Genomic DNA, 23,021 nt, shown 5'->3' with positions numbered 1-23,021 from the left:
CATTTTTTAGTATTGTCTGTAGTTATGCTACTAGCAGAGGAGTTATTAATAAAATTTGAGTTTTGGTGTACTTTTTTCTTTTTCAACGATTTTAAATAGCCCTGTAATTGTTCCTTTTTCCCTATTGAGATTCAAGTTTTCTTTAGGAGAATAACTCAATATTAACTTATTTTTCTCTTTCTGTGTATCCAAAATGAGTTATGACCCTGTGGTATAACTATAAGAATCTATCTAGTAAATTTGAGAATATTGGAAATCTTTATTTAAAGTATACATACATATATGTATGTGTATATATATGCTTTGAATTGAATATTTTATTCTTCTAATTTATCATCAAATAAAATTGTTACTTTTGAATTCATCCCTTGCACTATATCAAACCCTTGAAAAACTCAACTCAAGAAATTAGCTTTTATTTGACATTAGAAAATTCGGTTTGCTCTTACTATCCAGTTTCACAAAATTAACAGTTAATTTGAGTTAAATGTAATGACTTTTTTCCCTCATATTTTCATACTCAAATTAAGTCTGTCATTACAATTATTCACATTACTAAAAAGTTGCAAGAGGTCATGAGGGAGGAAAACGCCTTAATTTAAGTTTACCCAGAAAGATCGGTGGCAACAAAGCATGCAGAAAAACTGAGAATAAGGGTTACATTCCCAGGTGACAGACGGCTAGCATTCCACAGAGTATATAACTCTCAATTCATTTTGAATTCACGTAATAAATACCATGTGAACAAAATTTTGCCAAAGTAAATAGTCAACAAAAGCAGCAAGCAGTGGATAAACTGTGTTAAGCATAAATAATTTGAGCTAGGACCTAAGTCTATTCGGCTTAGAATATTTCTGTTACACATGTGGAAATCTACTTATATTCCATAATGGGTAATACAAAGAAGAGGAAAATACGGAAGTAAGTATTTTAGGAGTATCACAAATCTGTGTTGTCAAATAGTAATCAGAATTCACACTTCAGAATTCTTACTTCCTGAATGAGGAATCTAAAATTCAAAAACTGTAATATAGTAGATGATCAAAAAGTTACAAAATGGAGTAACTGAAATTACCAAATACGTCAACAGAACCACCTTGTTTGAAAGAGTGCAATATATCACCACTCAGAAACATCCCAGAAATTAGAAGCTCTCGGTAGAAAAGGAGAGAGAACTGAAAAAAGGTAATCAAAGAGTGGATCCAACACAAAGGTTAGTAACATACTTCATATTGTCAGATAAGCCTTTAGACAACTGAGCTAGATAAAGAAATTAGACTGAAAGTTTTCTACGTTGCACTAATTCTTTTATAGGTATAAATATGTATTAGGAAAATAGCAAATTAAGAAAAAGAAGGTGGATTCTTAACTGTGTATTTTTTGAGAGAAAACTGCATACTTTATTCAAAATCATGTTTTACGAAAATAATTAATGACATGAAAAACTTTGATACAATTTTCAGTGAAAATCAGTTCAAAAAAATGGTCTAGTGATTGATATGTGTGTTTACGTGTGTGTACACATATATGTGTATGTATATATATATATGAATAAGCCAGATATATATTTGTTCATATATAGTCGTATACATATATATATTCATTCACTATCTTTCTTTTTTTTAGTGAGGTCACATTGGTTTATAACATTATGTAAATTTCAGGTATATATCACTATATTTTGACTTCTGTATAGACTGCATCATGTTCACCACCAAAAGTGTGGCATTTCTAAAGCGTCTTCCTTAAGATTATATGCCCCCAAGGGACTGTGTTAGCTTAGTTTATTTTAAAACAAAGGCAAACTATACTACGAGATATGCATATATGTAAATATAGACACATATGCATCTATCTATCTATCTATCTGTACACACAAATAGATACACACACATGGATATACATGTATATGTGTGGTTATCTCCAAATATAAAAATCTATATTGAGTAAACTACTATTGTTCCTATTGTAAAGTTTCTAACCTACTCATAATATTGCAAAGAAATAAAACCATTATCAGAATAGTTCACTGCTCCACATTAGATGGTATTATTTTTCTAAATTTAGGCAAAACAGACTTTTTTCTTAAATGCACTTCAGAGAGAGAGAGTGGACTGAGAAATCATAATTACAAACATAACGTACAATTCAGTTGAAATCTAGAATTTTATATTTGGGGACAATTTAGGTATCAAAATTAAAGAAATGATGGCACTTCCAGGTAAGGGTTTAAGTGCATTAAAATACTAAACTGCAAATCAGTTTTTCTAGATAAATGTGAAAAAATTCCATTAGTGGGATTCTTACCAAAATTTTATATCAAAAAAGATAATCCATAGCAGATCAACATTAGTAAGATTAAATGGATCCAACTCACACACATACAAATCACATTTCTTTTTATAGCTGATTAATACTCAGTCACACAGTGTTACCAGTCACTAAAATGTTGTACTATGTGTTTGAGTAATAGTGTCATAAATTAAGGCCTTGTAGGCCATTTTTTGAGAAGTCTCCTTCCTTAGTCCAAGACATTAAATTCAGTCAGCTTACACATTTTCATCACTAATTAAAAGAAGTAGTTGTTGAATGAGCACGAATGGCTCAACATAATATATCACCACAAGAAGACAGAACCAGTTTATCCATCCTGTACGGTTTTTCTTTTTTTTTGCATCTTTAGATCTGTGCAGATGGCATTAAATAAATGTTTAAAATTAAGACAGCGCTGAAAGATTGTAGCATCGCTTCACACAAATTATCACATTAAGCCTATCACTAAAATATTTTATACTTATTTTGGTTATTACTACCTGAGTTGAACTGGAAGAACAGTAATTGGTTAAATAAATGAAAGATAATAAACTCTGTATCATCCTTTAAAATTTAAAAATGCTGTCTCATTTGATTGTCACAACATCTCATGAAAATAAGCAGATAAAGAGAGGACTCTCTGTTGCTTCTTATGTGACGCATTTAACCCAAGATGAAAAGAAATTGTTCTTTGACAAACAGTTCAGTTTGTTGATGATGATAGTGATCCTTGGTGTATCAAGTGAATTTCTCTCCCTGATCGTCTTTATAAACTAATCTGATCCTTTCAATAGCTCTCTTTAATATGAACTAGGTTGACATACATATAAAATCTAAGGTGGTAGGGGTTGGGGGAGTGAAGAGCAAACAGAAGAATTGTTTTCTACAATTTAACCCTGGACATATGGCATGCCCATACACGTAAAATTAATGTGCCCAGCACAATCAATCATATAATAGTTTATCGGTCATTACAGATCATGACAAAATATGTTTATCTGTACTGATACGCATCCGTTATGAAGATAACCAAAATTAATAAAGTGAGATCAGGCCTTAGTTCACGTCTCTTCTGATTTATGAATATGAATCTGTTCTTTGACTAAGTCTTTTCTAAAAAACTCTCCCATCGTAATACATCGTCTCCACAAAGAAGCAAAAATAATAGGTTTATTTTCTATTCCAGTTTCGGTTACTTATATTAAATTCTGCCTCTAGGAAGAGTTATGGGTAATAATTTTAGGGTTAATCTGTCACTGCATGATTAAATATAAAAGGAAACCAAAAGTCACAAGAATGGAAAGTCACAGAATGCACAAGGGGTTAATAAGGATCTGTATTTTTCCTCCCACTGTGATCTACTGCTATTCAGAACAATTGATTACACAAGTTCATTATTGTTTTGCAACCACACATAGACCATTATTATCCACATTGGCTCCCTAAGGTGTTCTCATGGATAGTTTTTCAATGATTTGTAATTTCAAATAGCAGCAAGTTTACAATTCACTATGCTTAACTTTCCTAGTCCTTTAGAAAGCATTACCAACTTCTAAAAGGTAAAGGCCATTGGAGCAGCTACAGCCTTCCTGGAAATTTTTCATCAGAGTCACAAATGTTTATCATCCCAAAACTATATCCAGTTCTTAAAACAGTGAGTTAACTCTGTTCTGCATAGACTAGTCATTGAAGAGAGAACCACCATCCTGGAGCTGGAATCGTCTGCAAGTTTAGCTTTCAACCATCCTTTTAAAATATGTGCTGATAGTTGCAGTAATTTCATTTAGAGAAATAGATAAAGGAATTTTAAAATATGTTACCTTTGGGGCAATTTGATTGTGAATCTATACAACCCAGAAAATACAGAAAGATGAATAATCTTGCTGTAGGACGGGACCTAAAGTCTTGTCAAGCGCATTTTTTTTACGTCGTAAAATAACTAAATTTTCTCAAAAACAGACTTAAGCAACAAAAAATTTTCTCTGTGGAATGCTCATTAGCTGTGTGTTATTGTTTTTCAAGAGGCGTTTCTCTTTCATTAAGCTCAACTTTGTACATTTGTGCGTGCGTGTTTTCTATACGCGTATAAAATGTAAACTAATTTATGATCCAAACTGGTTCTATTCCTCCTGTTTCTGATAAGGAGGAATTATGTGTCATTGTGAAGTGTTTGGGCTCTGGAATCAGAGTTACTAATCCTGGCTCTTCCACTTACATTGGACAAATTGCTTACTTTCCAATTTACTCATTTTTAAAATGGGGGAAATAATAGTAACTATTTTTGAAGTTCTTATGAGGATTATACCAGATAAAGCGTGTTATGTGCTGAGCACATCGTCTGCAGGAAAGAACATATGCAGGTGAGGTCAGTCAGGGGGAGGTGGGGTAGCGGAGTGAGCACTAAGCATACTAGTGGTAATTGTAACAGTGAAGACAATAGAGAAAGACTTATTTGAATGTTCTTCCGACTATTCATAATAAGGACTTGAAATTTGTAATGTAAGGGAAAACAGGCTCACATCCTTACTTATAATAATAGTACTTTGTTAAAAGTCACATCTTTCAGAGACAATTGTAAAAGAAGGAAGTGATGATGGCAGGGTAGAGGTAATGCTTTATGTTAAAAAATTTAAGTGCTTTCTGCATGAACAATACTTCTGAAAACCATCCTAGAAATAGCATGAGATGCTGATCTGTGAATGCTTGGCTTCCCAATAAAGCTCTTAATTTTTTGGATATATTTATTCTCGATTTCTGTTAAAAGCTATACATGTTGAGTCAGTTCCTACTCCATTTCACACAAAGAATTCTTTGATTTCTGATAATAAGCAGAAATAATACATATTTAAAGGTTCATTCAAAACCTAGGCAATTTTAGAATCATACAAATACTATTGAACAATATAGTCAGCAAAAATTTGTACCCAGTAATCCAACTATTAAGATACATAGAAAATGCTATCTCAATTCACAACTTACCAATTTTACTACTCTTAGAAAGAATGATTCAAAATCTAAATTTGAAGTGTCACTGAATTTTCACCTGAAATTTCTTCAGATAATCTCACCCTCTTCATCTTGTGAATTTTATTTTCTTCCTTAAATGGGAATGTGTCACTTTTGAAAATGATTCAATTGGATTTATTTGCAACAACTTCTCTTTAATAGGCTAATGATAAAAACGGAAAAATCTATTTGCCGTATGCAAAATATTTAGCAATGCTTCTCAAACTTCCCTGTACATAGGAATGCTCTGGAAGGCTTGTTAAAAATGCTGATGTATTGGTTCCATGCTTGGACGTTCTGACTCCATAGAGCTGAGGTAGGGCCCAGGAATGTGCATGTTATTAAGCACCCCCAGTGGTTCTGATACAAGTGGTCCAAACGTCACAATTAGGGAAACATTGGTCTGATTTTGTCAGCCTGTGTATTATCAAGATTATCTTCAAATTTTAATATAGAACCTCTTAATTATCAAAATCTTCTTCAAAATATAATAAAGATTGACTTCTAGCAAGTTTGAAAATAAGTATTAATTGTACCATGGTCTGATTCAAATCTAGTTTCTAAGTGGCACTGTAAACTCTTGAGGCAAGATTCCAGCACTCACTCCTCAGTGTAAATGGAGACTGAAGATGAATGCAGACTGTATTAAACCAGGAGCATTAAACCAGGACTCTAACCTCAGTCTCACCTGCACTGTCTTCCTTCCAGCATCCTAGGAGTTTATCCTCAGTTTAAGCTTGGTCTCCCTTCCCTCTCCCCACACTCAGATTCTCTCTCTGCCAATTTCCTCCCTCTTTATAAACTCTTAGCTCATAATCTTCTCATGGCCTACTTTTTTTTTTCCTCCTAGATATCTTATCCAAGGATAAAAGAGGGGAAGGTACATCCTGGTCTTTCATAGATTTTGTGGATTAAAAGTGCTGGATTTGGAGGTGAGGGCTAGGAAAGAAGTGTTAGGTAAACAGAAAGAGAAATCTGGATGCTTCCCCTGCCCAGCCCAGACTCTTCTTTCTCCCAGTCTGCCAGAGAAATGCCTGGCTCCTTACACTTTTCCCTAAACTGAGCAAACCCCAGAGCTATATCTTCATCAGAGAGAATAAAAATCAGATCACATGGTGTGTCAGAACTTGCTTTATTCCAATCTGAGTCCTTTAGGCATTTCGTGGCTTTAATCTACAACTCTCCTCTTAGGAATTTATCACAGTACAGAGCAAACTAGGCTTTGCTGTCTTAATGTCGTATAAGCAAAGGGCACCGAAGCTTCAGTCACGAGAATACTAAGATGTTGTTAGAAATACATTTTCCTGCCCATTTGGTAAGCTTTTGCTGGAGAGCAGTGGTATTTCCGGTGTCATCTTTAAACAATTCCCACAAAGACGATTACTTAGATTTCCAGACGCAAGCTCATGTGACTGTGATCTAATTTACTTCTGAAATCTGGATTTACGAATGATCCAGTTTCAATCTCTTAGAGAAATCAATTCTGAGTTAAACACAGGGCTCCGAGTAAGAGTAAAGAATGAAATATGTAAATCCCGTGCCGTACTTAAATTTTCTAAAGTCCTAAGGAAGTCGTTTGTCTCACATCTCCATTGCCAATGGGTACAATGGTCTGCGATATGCTTTGCTATTTTGAGAAAATAGTGTCTGAACATGAATCGAGTCGTAGGTGTGTGTGTTGAGAGGAGCAGGAGGATTGATGACGTAAACAGCTTTTCTTTCCCAACACTTTCAGACAGAAATGTGGCTTCTTCCACAATTAGTCACATACACATTTGTAGGCAAAATGTGAAACTCACCTCTCTGCCTGCGTGTCTCTAGCTGATATTTCACAGACAAGAAGTTTTTTGAGACGGAATCCTAAATGATCTGTTAATGATTTGGGATTTTAAACAGTTCGCTCTGAAAGCTGGTTCTTGTAATCAAGTTTGACATGAAAATAGTACTGTCATTAAATTCAAGGAAATACCATAGTTTAATGCTTAATCACATTAAATTTAAGGTAATTTGTATGTCATGAAGCTATATTTTGGAAGCATGAATGTGAACTTTACTACTGAGCAGACCACAGATCCACGCAGACTTTGAGCCTCAGAACACTTCAGTATTGAGTTGTAGTTTCAGGAACTTGGTATAGAAAAAATACCTATTTATGAATCACACTTAAATGCTTTAGAGAATACATACATGTAATTACAATGCCAATGATGACAAGTAATAATGCTATGATTAATTTCGTGTAGAATCAGTGTCCTTCTTTCAAGGGAAAAATTCTTGCCCCTTCACCTGTCCTGTGACTTCCCAGGAGTGTTCCTAGCCTCTGATTTGAATCATGTTAATGTTGTTCTTTTCTCAAGCAATTCTGATTGTTTGTCCTACACATTTTTGGCTGTAGTTTTTGTCTGGATGATGGAAGGGTGGGGAGTAAGCTGGGCTTCTTACGAAGTCAGTTTTCAAAGTAAATTCTTTACTCTGAGCAAATGGTTTACATTTTCAAGCTAAATCATTAAAATGATGGTGAGTAATACATATTATAAGGATATTAACATCTACCTAATAGGTCAGCCACCCCCACACAGAGTTTTAGTACTTCTTAGTAATTCCATTTACTTGACACAAATGGTTTTGTCTGATTGCTCTAACCTATCATGATACCTTGAACAAAACAAGTGATGTCATTCAACAAGGAGTTAGGATCCATTAAAGGGAGCCCATTATAACATTTTATACAATCTACAATGCAAATGAGAACCCTGATTAAACATAAAATGGAAGAGAAAATCTGGAGGAGGCTAAAGCATTTTCTAAATCATAAAAAAAAATAGTCTTTACTCCTAAGAGTTCTTAAACATTCTTCAAAGTATCAACTCGAAATTGTGGAATAGGTTTTTGTCTTTCCAATCTAAGGATTCAAACTTCTCAGAATGGATAGAAAGATCTTCCAGTAAGAACACCGCCCCCCACCCCAATACCATGTTGTGTTAAACTTCATCCAATTGTTCAGCTAATTCTTATGCTTCTCGAATTTTACTGGATATGATGTTTTTATTGGGGTTCAGGGAAGCATGGCTAATGACATCAGCAAGCTTTGTAATTTCTCACTGCCAGTTTTCTACACAACTTATACTTTTGTCACTCAAACTGAACCAAATTGCTCCAACAATTAATCTTAAAGCGCAGGAGTAGGGGGACTTTTAAATGGACCCCTTCTTGGGATTTGTGTTAAAAACAGAAATGTTCCCATGAGTGAAGGGGGTAAGTTGGCTTCTCCAGCCTCTGCCTCTCCCCAAGTCGCACCCATCTCTGCCACCCCCCCAAAAGGAATGAATTACATTTCTCTTCTTGTCCTTTAAATGAATAGCATAGTTTGGGTGAAATTATCGGGCAATTGCATGCCTTTTATGCAGATAATGCTATTTGATGAAAGCGGTGTTTTGATCTGCTAAGGATAATACAGATCCAGGGTTGGATTCATTGGTGAGAGTAAAGCTGTCTTCTGTGATAACTTCATCTCAGCATGAGGTCAGACGGGGAAAACTGGGATGGGGGATTAAAAAATGACACAGTCGGAGCAGTATTCAGTTCCCTGCTGTGTTCCTGGCCGCACACTATAGCTTATGTTTCTGATCTGTTATGGTATTGTCTGCCTTTCTCTCTCGGAGCAGAAAGAGATTGCTTAAAACTTTTCTTTTTTCAGCTAGGGGATTAGTTCTGTGCAGCTTTTTTAATTAAAGAAACTGTATCTTTTCAAGGCAATTTAAAACTGCAAGGGAAGGACCATCAACATCCATAACTTAGTACTATTGTCTCTAACAAAGTGTAAGCTCTAAATTTGATATTCAGAAATACAGAAGGGAGCTGGAGAATTCTGTTGTATTTTTAACCTTCAGTGATTCCTCAGATCCCTATAGGAAGAATGGTAAATAAATTATTTTGTGTAAGTCCTGAATACGTTTCCATAAGTAGTAACTTCCAGCCGCTTGGCTTTTCAGCTTAGCTGAGCTTGCTTAATTAAATCTTCATCATGATGGCGAAGTGCACTTGAAAATAGTGTAAGAGGAAATAGATTTGACTATATATCCTTTCCTTTACCCAGAGATCATTTTTAAACATTTCCATTCTACTGAAAGTGATAACAGTAGAAAATGTCTGCTTAATATGGGCAATTTGCATTTAAACAGTGCAAAGTACAACATTATGGTACTTTATCACGGGGAACCTTTGCATTTGCGATAAGCGGTCATCATCTTTATTAATCTGAGGGGAGCGTGGATTGAATCCATCCAAAGTGATGATGAATTTGTCAGGACATATACATTTGAGTTGAATTTATAGCTCAATTTAACCCAGGTTAATGTCGAAAATCCACAAATGTTTCAAATAAGGCCCATATGGTTATCACTTTACAAAGCATACAGGCTCTGCGCTTGGGTTGCAACATACACATCTCCAACTAAATTCCATGCCAGATCAATTAGAAACAGTCCTCCTGAGTGGAGAGGAACAAACAGAGATTGTTTCCCCAATACCAGCTGAACCCTTGTCTTGAAGAAATAAAAAGCAGTCATCTCAGCCTCTCCACTTCTTACCATTAAACATCTAGAGGAAATTGGGAAAACTAAAGGTTTCATAGATAAAAGTCATATTTCATAGAAAATACTTACAGTGGCTGCATTTATTTAGTAGGCGCTTACTACCAATTTTCCCAAATTTCAGTAAATGCTATGTCTTACTAAAAAAGAGGGAAACAAAATTTGGTCTCTTTGCCTTTTCCCATCAGGTTTGTCTTTACTTCAAATTATGTTTTGGAGAAAAGTCAACCAAGTTCAGAGTGAATTGACATGACTTGCTTTTATGACTAGAATTTTTAAACCACGTGCCATTAAAAAACTGATGAGCAGAAAAGTAGAAAAGCATACTTAATAAATATATTTTCAAGTTGGTTTTATCTATGACATATCCTTTTTAAAAAGAAAGTCAGAATGACTTGAATACAATGAAAATATTTTGTGTATTCATTCATTCATTCAACAACCATTTATTGAGCATCTCCTATATGACAACCCTGTGTGCTAGACCCTGTGGGTTTAAAGAAGAGTAAGGTCATTTACTGGAGCTCCAGTGCTCTCCGCTATTGGGAAAGGCCCATACAAAACACAGCACCATCATTTATTCCATGCGGAAAATACAGTGGAAGCACTGTGTCATGAATACGTGCTTTAATAAGTAGGTGTTCCAGAGGCTGAGAGTACATAACATTCTAGATTAAGGAGTCAGCAAGGGGAAAACAGAGTAGGGCACTTCTGGGACATGAGGAAAATTCAATGGGTCTGATACTGAATTATAGTCATTAGATGCCTATTTTTTTTAACCTATGTTTATAAGTTAATTTATAGGCCAGATCTTGAAATAGCCAATGTGCCAAGGACATTGTCTTATTAACAAAATTGTCCTGTGTCATTAATTTATGATGAACATTGCTAGCAGCTAGTGCCTACCTTAAATATACTATATATTATACCTTAAATACACTATGTACTCTGTACTTTAACTATAGTATATAGATTACATAGTAAAAAAGTTGTTTATAGAAAATATGACAGATTTTAAAAGGCACTCCATGATAACTATTAATTATAAAAGTTGCATCTTTTAGTGTGGCATAATGTAGCAGGTCTAAAACACATCTACGGAGTTAAACCACAATGAAAAGGGTCACATGTGAAAAGATGCCTCTGTGTTCAAAATCCTTCGCGGAACCGGGTCTTTTATGTGGCTCGAGCGAAACCAAGTCAGCAGTTGGGCTGTGCTCCACAACTGTGGTTTCAGGGGTCAGAGCCATGGGTAGGCTAGGTTTATGCAGTGGAACACAAACTAATGTACTGGAAAAGCGTGGTCCCATTTAAAGGTTGGTCTGTCTGATCGCCGGTTCACTTTGGTGGTTCCAAAATGCCTGTGCGTCGAAAAAGGCCTATCTTGCTTTAATTAAGGTAATGAAAGCATATTTTCCACTACAAACAGTCATTTCATTTTATGACTTTGTCAGTGATCGAATTAGAATATTTGTTTTGGCATTGCCCTCAGTCTAACAGCCGAGGGAAATAAGTTAACTTATTTTTTCAAGAGAAAAAAAAAAAAAACAAAACAAAACCAAACACCTGATAAGAACTTTAGAGCTACTGGAGAGACTTCTGCAAGTTAAGTTCTAGCGCTGGAAATTGTTCCAGATTAATTGCTTGCTACATGCAAAGTGATTTGTTTAACTGCCAAACTCCAGGAGCCTAGAACTCGGTTTTCCTCCCTTGACTACCAGGGTTCAGCCTCAGTTTTAAGCAGCCCATCAGTTACTTCTTGTTCTCAGTTGAGACATAACCTCCTTTTGGATGTATATGGATTACGGGCTTTGCTGATCTTTTCAGAGGCGGGGCCAGAAGGTCTAGTTCCCCAAGCTCTGGCTCCCCATTTCCTCTCTTCTTTCTCAGCGCCTAGAGCCCCATGAGTGGGACAGATCGCGGCCCCTGCAGCTCTCGATTGGAGCCCCGTAGCGGGGCCACTCCTGCCTCAGTTTGCTAGAGCAGATGTAGTAAGTCCGGAGAATACCTATGATGAAGTCAAGGGGTGTCCACGAGCTTCCTTGGAGAGCCCCACACCTGCCTGACCCGATGCCCCCCTGCTGCGTTCCCGAAACAGTCGCGCGTAAACGGAGGAAGTGGCTGGGGTACCAGCTGCTCCCCACGGGAGGGAGGCGGGAACATCTGTCACCCAGCCCGTTCAGCCCCAGGCTGGATCCTTAGGACAGGAGGAGAAAACTGACAGCCCCCAGACAACAGCCTCCAGGGAAGGAGCACGTGATGCTCACCAAAATGGATAAGCATCACCTTCAGGTGGGGAGCGGGAGAGTGACGCTGGGTTGAGGTGGGGAGCTGATGGAGCGGCTGAGCAAGGTGTTGTTGGCTCTGCCTGAGCAGCAGGCCAAGAGCCTGTCCCTCTCCCACCCCACCTCTGCCCTCACGCGCCTAACCCCAAAGTGAATCTGGAGGTTCCAGCCATTATCTTCCTCCGGAGCACTTTTTAGAGGCTTGCAAAGGCCGCAGGCTTGCATTTCCAGGGGTGAGAGTGGGGGCTTCGAGGGGAGCTCGGCAACGTTTTTTTTTTTTTCGGAGAACTGCGTATCAGTGTGACAAGAGGGCCCCACGGGAGGGCGATGCCGCCAGCTCGGTCCCATTATCCCGTGCACGACCGGCTGCGTTAACACGGCAAAGTCACCAGCAGCGCCCGGCGGAGTTTGCAGCGAGCGGCCAGCGGTTTGCAAAACAGACAGCAACGTCTTGCATTTCTTCTCCCGCTCGAATTTTTATTGCAGCCCAGGGCACGGCGTGAGCTACCCACCCTCCCTGCCCTCCCATGACAACAGCTTAGCGAGGCAAAAAGCCTGATGGTCACGTAGCAAGCTGCCTGTCTGCTTTCCAGGGATGCATTTGGAGGAGAAAGCGCGTGGTATCGTTTGGCACCGCACAACATCAGCTTTTCCTAATAGCCTCAAATGATGGAACTTCTTTGTTAGGGAGGGGGAAAAAACCACGAAGCCCCAAACTTACACATAAACTGCCTTGATGGCGGGCTTGCCTCACACAGGTTGTCATGGAGAAGGACACCTGCGCGCTTTGTCCACCAGCGACAGCCTGGCACAAAGTGCACAGGACAGAATTAATGAGTTCTAGAGTATTTTGTCTATACTGCATCCAATTAGTGCGAATGCTCAGCATCACATTCTGAAAAACTTTGGCAATCACCTAACAGGGAGCTGGGCTAGCGACAGGCTCCAAGATTTATTACCATTTCTAAATTTTATGAGTTCTATTGTTTCCTACGCTTATTACCAGCGTTAGCTATAATGAGGGTTCTAGAAAAAAGAGCTGAAAAGAAAAAATATGCCGCGCACCCCCTTCACCCCAACTCCCACTTGTTCTACCAGCAATTTAGATCTTCCGTTCCGGCCTCTTTAAGATCAAGGAGACTGTCTTTTCTCTTTTTTGTGTATTCTTAGATAGCAAAGTACGAAAGAGCAAGGAGGAGTGTTACCTACATACTTAGAAAAGTTTGAAACGCAAAGTGTTTTTGTGGGAACTGGGCCACAAACGTGATTAATGAAATACCCTTCAAGCTTCCTTATGTTCATGTCAGGGATGCAAATTTTAAGCAGTTTGTGTGGCTGTCATGGAATATCTGGGGCATACCTTCATAATTGACAAGTTGTCTTAAGAAAATCAGAATCGCTAGGATGAGAGGGAGATAATAATTAATGTGACCTTGCCACCTTATTTTTTTTCAAGTGTGAAATACACGTGGTAGGAAGGAGACTGATCCACCCCAGGGCGACCCTAGATTCCTCCCCTGAAGATGCGCGCGTCGTGTTCAGCGTCTCAGGCGCCCCGGGAGCTGGGTCGTGTTGCTCTCGTATTACCGCTCCTTCTTGAGGCGCTGCAGCGCGCTGGGTCTCTCAGCAACTTTGGGAACTCAGACTGTGGGAGTGGGCACACTAAGTCAAGTTCAGGTATTCTCCTTGTCAGTTCTATCCCAAACTTTGGAGAAACTCTATCATAAAGGCTCAGGCTCTCCTGGGAGGTATTGCTCTGGTTTTCCGAGTGCTTACTCTGTTTCTTGATCTGTGGTTACAAGGCAAGTGTATTTCCTTCCGGTCCGAGTCAGGTTAGGGGCAGGGCGGTGGAATCCTCTGCTCTGAAGTTGAGAGTGGCAGGTGGAATGAGAAGGCTCGGAGCGCACTAGTCTCTCTGCCACGCTTCCAAGGACAGGTCTGCGGCGGCCCGGGACGCTCATTCTCAGCTACCCCCCAGGGTGGGTACGCACGGGCGCCCCAAGAGGAGCCACGCTCGCTTGTCCGTCCCAAGTGCGCACGCCTCAGCCTGGCCGCAGCTGGGTCCCGGAACCGAAAGGTGCCTGCAGGTTCCAGGGGCTGCAGAGCCAGAGAGCCGCTCCGCGAAAGACCCCGGTTGGGTCTTCCAAAACTCCGGAGCCTCTAGAACTTCACATTACCCTGGCGGTCTCTCTTCACGCCTGGGGGCGTTGGGGCTGGGGATCCAGAGCGGGAGTTTCGGAGGGAACTTAAGTAGAAAGTGACAGTGTCTGGTGGAAAGCAGTAAACTTCTATTTTCCTCCTGCAGCAAACCAAGCCAAGGCAGGGGTAGCGTTCGGGGACTAATCTGAGGGGACAACGGAGACAGAGGAGAGCAACTGTGGGGTGTGGAGCCCTGGAGAGGACTCCGGGGTCCGTCCCTGGCCAGTGCGCGCGTGTAGGAGGTCCTGGTGCTTGAACTCGAGGGGGGGACACTTGTTCTACGACAGGGCCCAGTCCGGGCTTGTAAAGAAGTCTGAGCGTTTAGAGCCCCTCCCCTGTCCGAAGGTCATTTGCGCTTTTCAGTCTCGGACGTGAGGACACTCAGGAAGGGAGGGCGCAGGTCACTTTCAGAGGTTCTGTAAAGGACGGGCCACCCAGCGGGGGGTGGAAATCCTTAATTACACCCTTCTGCCCCGGGATCCATCTTCCCGGCAGTGTCTTGCACTCCCACCTCCTCGGGTGACTCAGCTGACCTGAAATGCCCACCCTACGGAAGATCAAGAAAAGTAGTTTTCTAAGAAGGTTAGAGGTTTGATTACACAGAGAAGTGTTTCCACTTAGGTCCAAAGCAATTACCCGCCCCCTCCCCCTCCTCCCCGCCACCGGGAGAAGAAAGCGACAGACCCCCGCGCACGTACCCCCGCACTTTGTTGGTGCGTGTGAATTTCAAATGGCGCTGTAAGTTCGTTAGTGTTTGCAATCAGCGGCGCGGAGACCCCTCACCGGAGCCGAAAGCCGGCAAGAGCCATTCATCAGCGTGAAGTGTTATTCATGGATGACCCCTAAATCACGGCGAGAGTAGTAGATGCCCTGATTGGTCACAGCATGGGAGCCTCGGTGCTTTCCCGTCCCCGACGCGGCCGGGAGGAGGGAAGGAAGGAGGGGCGGCGGACGTGGTTCAGTCCGGCAAATCCCATTTGACAGAAAAAGGCAGTAAACGGGGAATCTCTCTCTCTCTCTCTCTTTTTTTTTTTTTTTTTTTGAATAAAGAAGAAAAAGAAATAAAGTACCTGTCATCTTGACAAGTGGCGGAGCGGAGGAGTCAAGGATTATAAATGCTCACAGCCAGGTCCAGCGCGCCCTGTGATTGGGCCTTCCCGCGATCTGCACTGGGGGAAGCGCATGGTAGGCTCCTCTCCTCGCCTCTCTCTCTCACACACTCGCACACACACGGACACGTGTACGCGCCTGGTCTCGGGCACACTCGGCCTGGCGCGTCCCCCGTCTCACAATTAAGGTCTGGATGCTGGTCCCTGGCACAGCGCCCTGCTCGCCTCCTCACCTTCTCCTCTTCCTCTTCCTCCTCCCTCACCGCCTCCATCCTCCCGCGCCCAGGCCGAGAACCGAAAACTCCGGCCGGGCCTCGGCAGCCGAGGAGGAGGCTGGAGGGGGCCGGCGGGAAGGGAGAGGGGGAGAGCGCGGGGGAGAAAAAGAAAGTGAACTCATTGGCGCTCCGCGCGCGCTTCCCTCCCCTCGCCGCGTCCCTCGCCGCCGCGGCCGGGCGGTGGGCAGGGAAGGAAGTTGTAACACTTGCTGTTCTCCCCCCTCCCTACATCCCCCCCGGCTCCCCCACTCCGCTGCTTCGGCGGGGCCCCCTCCCCCGCGCCCGGCTCCTTTGAATTTAGCCAAGTGCTCTGTGTGCGCGCTGCTCGGGTGGACGCGGCGGCTGCGGCCGGGTAGCGAGCCGGCGGCGCGGGCGAGCCGAGCGCGGTAAGTGCGGCGCCGCCGCCGGCGCGCCCTCCTTCCTTTCTGGGGTCCTAGTGCCCGGGCCGCGGGGCCGGGAGCGGGGGGCGGGCGGGAGGGCAGGCAGGAGCCAGCTCGGACGGCGGCGCGTTTCTCCGAGCTGCTCTAGGAGGCGGCCGCAAGTTGGCCAGCCCCGGTGGCCCGGGAGCATCTCCTCGGCGTGCAGGCGCTCCCCGAGTCTGGCCTCCTGGTCCCCGGCCTCCTGGTCCCCGCCCCTCCCTCGCGTCTGACACCTCTGGCTGCCAGCTCAGGTGGGAACTTCGCCGGTGCTTCTTGCCGGAGGAGCTGGGCACCGCACCCCCGTTCCAGGGAGCCCCGGGCTCCCGGGTTCCCCGAGAAAGGCAGCCCAGAGGCTGGGCGCTCAGTGGGGGCAGGGACGCCAGCCTGTCTCGCTCTGGTCGGGGTGATCCCCAGTTTTGTGGTGGGGGGCCGCGTCCTTTGAGAAGGTGTCTGACAGGATCCTGGGGGGCTTCCAGTGAGCGGGAAGCCCTGGGATGTCACCACTTTCTGGGGAAGTGGAAACGAGGCTTCTCCAACTACCGGGGAGCCAAGTTGGGAAGGAGCGAAGGAAGGAGACGAGGGGATGGGGTGGTGTGGGGAGTGGTGGATCTCGACTGAAACTTGATCTGGAAACTCTGGATGGGGCTGGAAATAAACGCATATCCGGAACTGGGCATTTAAAAAATTACAGATTTACGAGTCTGCAACTCAATCTAAGTCAGTATGCTGTTTAGCAACCGATTAGAAAGAGCTTCAAATGTGTTAGATTAAGGTAGGTTGTCTGATCTCTGCTGAGCACCTTATTATGCGGTTTGAATTCCATTCTTACTGCCTCACCTTTAAGGTAGTTGAAATGGTAACCTGCTACTAATTCTTAGTGCGGAGAAAGGGTAGCAAACATTTCGACCGTGTAATACAGCAAATACATTTGTTTTCTGAAGTCATTATAATTGAAAGCTGGAGAAAAGTTTCCAGGTATTTTTGGCTAAGTGCAATGGAATTGAAAGAGTGAGAGCTGTGTAAGCACTTTTTCCAGGGCCCCAGGCAGCTGGGATCCCCGAGAACAGGACTGCCTCCTCATAACACTCTATTTCTTATCTTCTGACAATGTATTTGTCAAACATTTGTAGGCTCTGGCAGAATCCACTGGGTGGTCTTTTCACTGGAAATAGAAATATGTTCTGGCATTACCTTTCCCTTCTGTTGTCAAAAGGAAAAAAAAGACAGGACTGGCATCTTTGCAAAGCTTGGAAGAGTACCCCAAAAGGTGGTATTGCAACTTACAGAACTTACTCATTTGATTCGTTTTGTGAATTTCTTTAAAAAAGGATGCACAGTCCCCCCTCCCAATTGCCTACCTGGAGAAGTATTTGTAATCTTTCTAGTATATTAGGAACAGAGTTTAGAATTAAGAGTAATCGTATAATTAAAATTCATTATAGATTTTAATATTTCAGTTGAAACAAAAGATTTTACAAATACACCGACGATCTTGCTTTGTGCCTTTCTTAATACAGTCTTAATTATCTAAAACTTCTAGCTTGTATTTCCTGATATATGAAATTTGTGTAACAGCCTTGAAACTTTCGATTCGTGATTCTAAATGCAGAGCAAATATTTAATTCTTGCTCTAAGAGTGAGAGGTTAGTTCAGTAATAAGACTTGCTAATCCTACTTTAAAATGTCATGGCATTCACAAATTATTCCTAAATTCTTCAAAGATACGGGTTTATAATGAGTTTAGTTATTCTATTGTGTATTTCAGGATTGTATCTCTCTTCCTGTTGCATTTTCCTTAACAATTTTGCCTTTTTTCCTACATGAATTTCAATATTCCTCTTACTCAAATGTACTATTTTTTCCAAGCAGAAAATATATTTTATTTTAGATAATTTTTAAAAGAATATATATTAGGAGAAAAAGTAGTTCCTTTGAGTAAGACAAATATATTTTTACATATACTCTACTATTTTTACGAAAAATGTATTTATATCTAATAACCATGCCAGTGCTTATGTATCTGAAAAATATTTTATTATCCTGTGCCAATAGCATTAATGTTAGCAACCCAGAGACAGAGACTATCTACCCTAATGAGGATTGCTTATTTAAAATAAAGCAGATTAAGTTTATAGTAGAATTGTGACTAGTTATTTTTCTGAATTGAATCATTTTGCATGGCTGTGTTTATTTTCTAGAAGGAAATGTTTTAGGTAAATTATAGAGGCTTTTCTTACCCTGATCTTGTAGGCGTGTCAGGAGTCTTTTGGTTAGCAAAGGGAACCTGCTTTATTAGGGTGAAGACAAAGAAAGATAAGGATGCTTATCTTTGAATAGAAGAAAGCACCTCCATAGAGTGAAAAGTTTTAAATATATTCGGGAAGAAAACCTAGCTAAACAATAATAATCCAGTTAGCAAGTTCAAGCTAGTCTTTCTTAGCTTTGCTTCTGAGAGCCAAGAGTAATTATTCTCTTTGTCAAGAGTCAAGCAAATAAGAAACCAGATAAAAGTGTGTGGGTATCATTGTGAGCAGAATGACGTATCAGAAATACTTGATCAACTTTGAGCTTGGTGTATAAAAAGTGATGTTTTGCAATAACTGTAAAAGTATGTTTGGAAATGCTGAAGTTTATCCTAGAGTGGGTAAGAAATAAGTCCGGCTGATGGTCATAGTCTGGCATAAAAGTGCCATAAAGATAGCTTTATTAGTTTATTAATATTGATTATTTTAATAAATACATTACCTCCTTTCTATTAAACTTTATTTCACCCTTTAAAAATCTGATTTCTGGGTGGCTGAGGACTGTCATCAAGGTATTATACTTGCATAAATCAGTGTATTCAGCAGCATTAATGAATTGTCAGCCCTTTTCTTGAAGATATGCTCTAGAAACCTGTTAAGCATGTTCAATTACACGTTGCTTATCTCCCCAATGTTTTATTTGATAGTCGAATGTCCATTTTGACTTTAAGGACATACCTCACTTTGAGAACATTGGCACAGGGTACAGTAATTTGCAATCAAACTTTTGCTCTGATCCGCAACCAATTATACATCCCTTTGAATTTTTAGTTAACATGAGTGCTCATATTTGTTTTAAAATAAAGTGAAATGATAGTCCAGAGAGGAATGTAACAGGCATTCAGAATAAAGAAGCATGCAGAAGAGCTAGCACAATAAAGCAATGCTACTTAAAAGTTTCAACAACTAAGTATTAAAAATTATGTCTCATAAGCTTCTTTTAGAACACATTTAAAACTAATTTTGGAGATATCAAGTGTTTTAAGAGCCCTGATGGAAATTTTGTGCTTAAAAAAACATAAAAAACTTAGTTTGAAAACTGATTAATTGTTGTGTCTTATAAAAACTGATTTATCTCATACTTTTTTATACTAAGCATTACCATTATGAGGCTCTCCTTCTAATTGAGATTAATGTTTCTGAGCAAAGAAGTGGTTTGGAGGGCTACATTCATTTTGAGTGCTGTTGTAATCAATTTTAGATACAGCATTCCACAATGGATCAGTTTGCGTCCAAACCTGCCTTATTATGTGGAATTAACTTGTTGGTGATGGATAGGAATACTTCTACATCTTGAGAAGTCATTTGTTTCCAAACAAGTGTGATAGCTCGTGTGAGTTTCAAAATATTGCTTCTCATAATTAAAACATCGTTTTGGGGACTTAATTTGAACCTTCTCTAAGAATTACATAAAGCATGAGGAAGCAATTTATTAATACATTTTTGACTAAAATAGCCTTTTCTCCCCCAATACAATATGCCTCAAGGTGCATTTTCTTGTGCATCAAAGGATTTTATGGTCTTTTGAGTCATAAATGGTAAACATTAGACATCGAGGTTATTTCCTTTTTTGTTTATATCAACATTCTGGTTGAGTTTGGGAGGATTTCTTGGAATTAGAGATCTACATCTTGTGTGTGTGTTATAATCTTATTTAACAAGGTGGTAGAGATAATGCTGACAAAGAAAGTTAAAGCATGGGGAGTTAATTCTTTATCCTCTTTGGAAACCTGGAAAGATGGTAAATTAACGTTGTAGTCCTTACTGTGATGTTTGCATTTGTTTCTTAATTGTGTCTAGTCGGCCTCAGCTTTATCAGCTTTTTATGCTCTTCTGAAAGACCACGTTAAGATTTTATTGGGCTGTCCATATTGCATTGCTTGCTGTGCTCCATGCTGGTAGTCTCAACAAAATGAAATATGAAAAGCATAGAATATAAGATTAAGATAGATATGTATTCTAGTATAGCCTTAGTGTATAGGATTTTTAAATAAAGATGTGTCTGCTTTCTAGTGCATATAAAGTTCCCACAGTGACATTGTTTTTTGTTTTCCAGAAGAAAAGACTTGGTAGGAAATATATTTATTATATTTTAATTTTCTTCTCTATAATGGTTGATTATTTACATTGAATTAGTGTTTTTCCAGTAAAAACATTCATTTAAAACAATTTTAAGCAGGAATCTAATGCACTTAACATTCCATTTCAAAGTGTTATTTTAGCCAACTGTTAGAATTACAAACTATCAAAATGCAGAAAGGTGCTCTAAGACATGTAGATGTTTCATACACCAAAACGACAATAGGATTCATTCATTTGGAAGAATTTGGATAATTTTTTTTATGGCTTTGATTAGGTGACTGGGTCGTTAGAACAGCTACACAGAATTCTCTTAAAAGATGGTAATCTACTCAAACCTGCTTCTTTCTCCTTTAAATAACTCACTGTGCAAATTAAGGTCTGTATCATAGAACATACTCATAAGTCATACAAGTAAATGATTCAAACCATATCGTATATCGTATAATAAAAATAATAAAAAGGAGACGTTACTGCCCTATCGATATCCTTGCAGTCTTAGAAGAGTAGCAATGGGGTGGCACTGACTTTTCAAACTAGTTTGTGATAGGTGGCAGTCTTAACTGAGTTCCATGACTTCGATGAGCTAATAGATGAGTCTGATGTGAGCATATGTAGAATGCAAAGTATTGTGTTACCAAACTATGCTTACATTCTTTTTTGTATATTAAGGAGTTGATCATCGCTTATGGAGATGTGGCAGTTTAAAAATCATTTTCCCCACATTTATAGTCCTCTGGCTTACTCTGGAGTGTGCAAAAAAGAGATTATTCCTTTTGGAAATGAAGTGTTTGGAGAAAAACAAGTACATATATTCACACTTGTATTTTCATGTTCAATTACATAAAAGTTATTGTGGGGTGCTCTTTGTTAAGTGTTTTCGAGTATCGTGGAATACTTTTTACTTCTATTAGACAATTTGGGGGGGGAGTGGGGAGAATGTGATTTGGTTTACCCTGGGGCCAGGGGAAGGATCGTATTATTTAATAATAATCAGCTGTTTTATAACTGAGTCTACAGGATCTTTGCCTCAAAACCAAAAGGCAATACAGAGAGAGAGAGAAGTGGGCAAGAGGAAGAGGAGAGAATATGAATACAAATATCTTTTGTAAAGAGTGATGGTCCTTTGAGCATTTTCTGTGGGCAGCGGTGTGTTTGATAGGAAAAACAGTTTATAAAGGGCAAGTTTGGTCATTCAAGTTAATTAAGTGCAGAAGAAAATTAACTTCTAAATTTTTTCACTTATCAGTATGTGCGTTTTAGATTCCTGCGTGAGAATATGAACATTATCATTTTTAAAAATTAGTCCAAGAAATTCCAAATATTATATCTGGTTCTTCATATTGATGAAGAAAAGAAAATGTATTAACAGCTGTATTTTATAGGTATACTTTGTATATGAGACTGAACACCAACTTATAATTTTATCATTATAAAATTTATATACAGACTTTTAAAAAAACACTGATTGTTTTAAAAGATTACTTAGGAGGTAACATCCAAGATCGCTTATCTTTGAAGATAAGGCTCATAATCAATATATTTTAGTCATTCTGTCATTTCTTCCATTATTATTTACACTTGGCAGAATTATTGTGATCATTCCTCTTCAGGTTGCCATAATTTAGGGAGAAATAACAGCTTGGTAATGACTGTCTTCCTTCAGTCAGATTCTGAAACACTTCTGAATAGTAGGATGATGTGAATTTGTGGTCCCCACTTTCCCCAGAAAAAAAAGAAAAGCTGTTTTTTTGGAGAATGGATTCTTTCATCTCGAGTTAAGTTTAGCTCAACGAATATTTTCTAATTAGAGTCGTGGGCCCCCTATCTGAGTGAGGAGGTGCGATGTCTTTTTGATAACAGGGGCGTTTCCAAAGAAGAGGACCTTACTTCCTCGAGAGCAACTCCAGTATCCCTGTCGGGTCCAGCATTTGGCTTCTGTACTGGAGTGGTGTCTTAGGAGAGCTAATGTACTTGGATTACACACTGGAAGGTATGTTATGCAGAGAGTGATAAGACAGGATTGAAATTACTTTAATTTAATTTACAAGAAATGCATGAAATATGTTAATGAGTTTGCATGAAGCACATGCAAATATGTTAATATTGGGATATGTTTATTTCGGTAATCATAAAATCGAACCTACCGAACAGTATACTTATTGTTTATTCTCAGTCTACCAAATGTTCTTTTAAAGTGTAACATCTATGCTAATACTTTTATCAGAGAATTTGGAATTTGTCAACATGTAGGTGGAAAAAATTGGCAAGGGACTTGTTCTTTTAAATAGCTAAAAAAAAATAGCTGGCACAGGGCTTGTCATTTAAAATAATTATGAAAACCAGGAGAAGACAGCTGTAAATTTTATTTCTTTCAGAATTTATAATAACTTCCAGCTAAAGAAAGCTGTCAGTCCTATAGTTCTTGAAGAACAAATCTG

The 23,021-nt window shown here is 39.8% G+C and overlaps 1 protein-coding gene and 1 long non-coding RNA gene across 16 annotated transcripts in view; one reads left to right on the top strand and one right to left on the bottom strand.

The window, feature by feature from the left end:
* Positions 1-15,864, bottom strand: part of LOC139042252 (uncharacterized) — a 52,530-nt gene extending 36,666 nt beyond the window's left edge. The window contains exon 1 of the long non-coding RNA XR_011498760.1: positions 15,738-15,864. This is a non-coding gene — a long non-coding RNA (uncharacterized lncRNA). The remainder of the gene's footprint in view (positions 1-15,737) is intronic.
* TENM3 (teneurin transmembrane protein 3) overlaps positions 15,448-23,021 on the top strand; it is a 579,767-nt gene continuing 572,193 nt past the window's right edge. For 14 of the 15 annotated variants that reach the window (XM_070499653.1, XM_070499652.1, XM_070499650.1 and 11 more), the window contains exon 1: positions 16,028-16,165. The gene's annotated coding sequence lies outside the window, so the exon portion shown is untranslated. Of the gene's footprint in view, positions 15,581-16,027; positions 16,166-23,021 lie in introns of those variants that run through there. The other variant, XM_070499641.1, reaches the window with a different exon arrangement.

The sequence above is a fragment of the Equus asinus genome, chromosome 27, assembly GCF_041296235.1.
Source record: "Equus asinus isolate D_3611 breed Donkey chromosome 27, EquAss-T2T_v2, whole genome shotgun sequence".
NCBI lineage: Eukaryota > Metazoa > Chordata > Mammalia > Perissodactyla > Equidae > Equus > Equus asinus.
The sequence above is the reverse complement of the archived record's forward strand: the minus strand, read 5'-3'. Positions and strand labels throughout refer to the sequence as shown.